The sequence below is a fragment of the Suricata suricatta genome, chromosome 1 (genome assembly GCF_006229205.1).
Source record: "Suricata suricatta isolate VVHF042 chromosome 1, meerkat_22Aug2017_6uvM2_HiC, whole genome shotgun sequence".
Classification (NCBI taxonomy): domain Eukaryota; kingdom Metazoa; phylum Chordata; class Mammalia; order Carnivora; family Herpestidae; genus Suricata; species Suricata suricatta.
The window spans coordinates 190,247,034-190,252,701 of NC_043700.1; the positions used below are offsets into that span (position 1 = coordinate 190,247,034).

Below are 5,668 nucleotides of genomic sequence, written 5' to 3' on the forward strand. Positions count from 1 at the left end.
TAACAACAATACTTGGTGACTTTATTAAAACTCTTAACCAGAAGGAAAAGAGGCAGATTTTTGCAAGGATGAATCTGGAAAGCACCTCCTGACAAATCGGAAACACTGCTGGCCCGCAGACCCGAGGTTACGTGCTGTCGCTCATGATAGGTGGCGTGTAACAGGTGGTGGCTGACGCCCACGTTCCAGAGAGGACCCCGAGCTTTCAAGGAGGTCTTTAGCTTGCCTTTATTCATCAGCTTCGAAACATTTCAAATTTGGAAACTTACTGAAATCACAAACGTACAGAAGAGTTGGAAGCGGAGTACAAAGAAGTTTCTTTTCCCGCAGGATCTAAGAAGCCGCTGAGCGGCTGACCCGCCACCCTAACACGTGAGTGTGAACGTCCTCCAAGCCACGCCCCCCACGTGATCACGGGGCGGCCACCGCAGTCAGGAAACGCACCCCGACAGGTTACCCCCATCTCGGCTCAAGACCCGGTTCAAGTTTTGCCAACTGTTCTTTTTTTTAAATTTTAAAAAATATTTATTCATGAGAGAGACCACGTAAGTGGAGCGGGGGAGGGGCAGAGAGAGGGAGACACAGAATCGGAAGCAGCTCCAGGCTCGGAGCTGTCAGCACAGAGCCTGACACGGGGCTTGAACTCATGAACCAGGAGATGGTGACCTGAGCCCAAGTCGGATGCCCAACCAACGGAGCCCCCACGCACCCCCGGGCTCAGAGCAAGGGGCCCTGAGCGCGTCACCGCTGCACTGACTTCAACCCCGCCCAGCTCCTCCGTCTTTCCCAGACTTGCATGACCTTGACACGTTTCTTTGACAGAATTTCCTTCGAGTGGAGATCGTCTGAGGTCCCCTCGGTGTGGACCTTTGGCAAGAACGTCCCATGAGTGAGGTGACGCTCTCCTCTCTGCGTCTTATCAGATGCCCCGTGGTGTGAATTTGTCCCATTTCTGGTCATGGTCACTTTGATCACTTGGTTAAGATGGTGTTTGGAGACACACCAGGTCCAGCGCCGGGGCAAGGAGAGCACAGGATGTGTCTAGAACAGAAGGCAAGGATGTGTTCAGGTGGTGGCCAGGATGTGTCCGAAGGCCACAGAGGCAGGCTTGCGTGGCGCCCACTGCCCGACCCAAAGGCTCCTCCACGGCCGCCGTTCCTTCCACCTTTGCAACCTGTCAGCCTTCCGTAGTGAGGTGCTGGCCACATGCGTGTTCTTCTGTTCACATCAGGCATGTAATTCACTCGTGTGTTCCTACTGAAGAGAACACATGGCTTCCCGTGTTCCTCAACGCGCTGTGACTTGTTCTGATGATCATGCTGTGTCCAGTCTGTCAGCGGCCCATGCGCGCCGGCCTCGGTGTCCCTCTGACCCTTCCCAACCTCGTTTGAACACCCCCTTGCTTTCTGTCACAGCACGATGTCTGCACACATCTTGTGCCCTCCCTGCCCCCGCTCTGGAACGGACCGTTTCTCCACGAAGTTCTAGCCCCTTTGAATGGAAAATGGTATTTAGAAGCCACGATCTGAGAGCCAGGTGTGCTCAAGACTACTGAGATGTCACTGCTTCCAGAACTAGGGAGTATTTGTAAGCGTGTACACACACATCTACGGTTCTCCACAAATGTAGAATAAGTACACAGAACCACAAGTTCACACGGATGCCTCCAATCCCAACCCGATACCACGGAGTTCATTCTAGTGTTCTCTCTTTTCATCTTTGGCTCCCCCTGCAGGCACCTCCTCTCCTGCGTGGAAACCTTCCTCTGCTCAGCCTCCGATCCCTGGGTCAATCTGCTGAGTCACCTCACAGGACTGGCCTCCTCTACGGAGGCCCTCCTCGCCCTTCCCAGGCTCTGACCCCCAAACTGCCAGCTTGGGGACTTCTAATCCTGCTTGTGGGCTTTCATTTCCCAAGTCAAACGAATGACCAAATGTCCTTAGCACTCCCCTCTAGGTCACGTGCTACTAGATTTCTCCTGCTTTCCGCTACCTCCACCACTAGAATGACCAGGGGCAGGACTTTGGGACTGCCTGTTCACGGCTGTACCCCCCAGGGCCAGGCGCAGTGCCTGATATACAACAGGAGCTTAGTAATATTGATGAGCCACTGAAGACTTCTGCAGCAAAATGAATTTCTGAGCTGGTTCCACGCAGGGAATCAACACAGCCCGGTTCACGCCAGCTGACGGTGGAGGCGGCGGTTGGTGTTGAGTGTAAGCAGGAGGCCAGCGGGGAAGGCATCGCTCTCCTGGCCTGGGGCAGGCGGAGGGAGGCCGGTGAACCCATGTGCTCCAGTGATAGAGTGAGGGAGGCGCTGCTGAGGAGGAGGGAGGAGTCAGGAATGACACTGAGGTTTCTGACTTAGAAAGTGTGGTTTGAGTTACCTGCATCACCGAGCAGACACAAATGTAAATGACATTTACATACCAAACCGGTATTCATTCATTCAAGGGGTGTCTGCACCAACCGTGCGGCAGCCAAGCATTGGTCTCTGTGCTAGGGATCCAGCAGCAAACACAAATTCCCGGGATGCCCAGGTGGCTCAGTCGCTTGAGCACCCGACTCGATTTCAGCTCAGATCAGGATCACAGGGTCGTGGGATCAAGCCCTGCATCAGGCTCCATGCTGAGTGTGGAGCCTGCTTAAGATTCATTCTCTCTCTCTCTCCCTCTCTCTCTCTCTCTCTCTCTCTCTCTCATCCTCTCCCTCTGCCCCTCTCCACTGCCCTGCTTGTGCTCTCTCTCTAAAACAACAACAACAAAACCCAAAAAGCAGAAACCTCCTGCCCTCAAAGGGCTGACACTCTACAGACAGAAGACAATACACAAATTAGTAATCACGTGTCAAGCAGCCAGAAGAAAAATAAAGGAGGAGAGAGAGTCAGAGAGGTGGCGGTGCGGCTTTAAAGAGGAGGAAGAGGAGGGCCTCTCTGGTGAGGCAGCGTCTCAGCAGAGACTTTGAAAAGTGATCTAGTGAGCCATGTGGATGGATACCGGACACTCCAATTTCTTTTTAAATTTTTTTAACGTTTTATTTATTTTTGAGAGAGAGGTCACGAGTGGGGGAAGGGCAGAGAGAGAGAGAGAGAGAGAGAGAGGGAGACACAGAATTGGGAGGAGGCTCCAAGCTCTAAGCCGTCAGCACAGAGCCCGACACGGGGCTTGAACTCACAGCTATGAGATCATGACCTAAGCCGAAGTCAGAAGCTTAACCGACTGAGCCACCCAGGCGCCCCTCAAATGTCTTGGAAGAAACAAAACGCTGAGAAGTATTGCAACAAAACATTATTGAAGACTCAGTCGTCCCCAGTGGCCGATGTGAATGGCGGCTGGAGAGGAGGACAGAACACAGAATCTCAGGCCTCACGGCAGGGGGAGTTTGGGCACCATGGGCTGATTTCAGAGCAACTAACATTAGGCAATTCACCTTTTCTAGGTGACATGGAAGTTCCTGCCGTTCCACAGATACATAATCCAATTGGGGGAAATTTCTGAGTTACAGTAGGAAATACAGAGCCCCGGGTGCCTCCAAAGTCCACTGCTCCTCAGGCAGGAGTTGGACCACTGGCTCATTGCCACACTGCTCCGCAGAAGGACCAGGGGTCAAAAATGATCAGGAAGATTCTTAAGGGCCTGACCACGAGGGAGACTTGGCTTCGAGACTGAATAGGTAAGGGGCACCTGGGTGTCTCGGTTGGATGAGCATCTGACATTGGCTCAGGTCACGATCGTATGGTTCACGAGTTCGAGCCCTGCGTCAGGCTCTGTGCTGACAGCTCGGAGCCTGGAGCTGCTTCAGATTCTGTGTCTCCCTCTCTCTCTGCCCCACCTCCACCTGCACTCTGTCTCTCAAAAATGAATAAACATTAAAAAAAGAAACAGACTGAATAGAGAAAATCCAACCCAATGAAGGAATACACTCCATGGTCCACTAATCAAGGGGAAAACAGCATGCGGTTTGTCACTCCCAGAATATCTGTTTGTAAGTCAGTAAGTAACTTGTAACTAACCTGTCAATTTCCTGAATTAAGGTCCCTAATATCCCAGCAGGATGGGGGCAGCAGGCCACCTGACACCTGTCAGAAGAAATGTGGCATATTTGCACATACCCCTCACCTGAGCGTCCCCAGCCTGGCCAGCAGGACACGCCCAGGAGGTGCCAACGCTCGCTGGGGGCCTGGAGGATGTCACCCCCTCACCCTCTGAGTCACACAGAGGCGCCCATGGGTGGCCTCACCTTCCCGCAGGCTGGGTCCCACCACCAGCTCTGCTGACGCTCAAGGGCCACACCGGAAGTGAGGGCCATGCTGAGAACCCAGGCACACAGAAAGGACACCAGCCCTAAGCCAGCCTGAGCCACATGCAGTGTCAGAGCCATCAACGACAGGCGGTCTAGAAGCTGTGCGGAGCCACAGACGAGAGACACAGCTGGGATCCGCCACTGGCCAACCGGTCATTCCAGACGGCAGAACAAGGTCACTGTCTTTGATCTCCTCCCCAACGGCCAAGCTGGAAGGAGCACAGTATTCCGAGCAGTGGCCCAAAGGCACCATGGCCTCTGGCCCCACAGCAGCAGGGGCCAGGAGAGCAGCTCAGACCTGAAGGCAGAGCCTGCCGCCGAGGGTCCAGACCATGAGCAGGAGTGGAGGAGAAGCTTCCGAGAGTCCCGTCACTGCTAAATGACCAGCCCAGCAATCCTGGGGCCTCTGGCGTCCAGACGGGTTGGGAGACTGGAGCTCCGGCAGCTCTGGATGAAGCAGAGAGGAGAGGGGACTGCATGCCTCCTGCTGCTCCTGCAGGCACGGACCCCTGGCTCCTCCACAGCTCCCCACCACGCGCCACACTGTGCAGACCCGGCGGCCTCAGGCCGGGCCGGCTCTGCAGCAGCCCGGACTCCGGATGAGCAGATACCGGCCCCGCTGCCCACAGAGAGACATGCCAGGGTCTGCACGACCCAAGGTCTCTGGTAGGGAGCCGCCTGCTCTGCATGGCTTGGGGACCTGGAGAAGCAGCCCCAGCAGCAGCTCCCCACAAGAAGCCCGGCCTCTGAGGCCAGCCAGACAGTCACTACGGCACCCAGCCAGGCGTGGATGAGTCCTGAGAAGGCAGAGCTGATGCCCTGGAGACACTAAGAAGCCAATGTCACAGGTGTGGGTGCCCGCTGACCTGAGCAGAAGAACCCGCCCCTGCCAGGCCTAAATGACAGCTGCCGGGTCCCACCTGTGCAGAGCAGCAGGGATGAGGGGTGGCACGGAAGCTACACCCGAGTCCAGCTCCGAAGGCCCCAGCAACCTGCAAAGACCCAAAGCTCCTGGCCCCCGAGTCCCTGAGCCTCTCCACAGGAGGTCACAGAGGCACTGCTCCTGCCCCTTAGGCCACCCCACAGGAAGAGGCCAGGTCCTTGACGAGGCCAAAGAGACAGGACTCCCAGCTGCCCACAATACAGCCCTTGGCGCTCCAGCCGCCCAGGCACCGATCTCACTCCCAGGAGACCCAAGCGAGGGCGCTGCAAGGAAGTGGCACAGAGGCTGCCAATGGAGAGGCTCTCTCGGAGAAAGGGAGCAGCCGGACACAGACACCCCCTATGGCCCTGCTGCCCTTTCACTCTCCTGAGGAACAGACCCCCTCGACTTCATATGCTCAGCCGCCCCCCTGAGGCCAAGACAG

General features: G+C 55.8%; 1 long non-coding RNA gene across 1 annotated transcript; it reads right to left on the minus strand.

Moving 5' to 3' along the window:
• Nucleotides 1-1,597, minus strand: LOC115286347. Its single transcript, XR_003906016.1, has 2 exons — nucleotides 802-1,597; nucleotides 1-268 (listed from the first exon to the last, which is right to left on the minus strand). It is a non-coding gene; the product is annotated as an uncharacterized LOC115286347 (long non-coding RNA).
• Nucleotides 1,598-5,668: the final 4,071 nt, after the last annotated feature.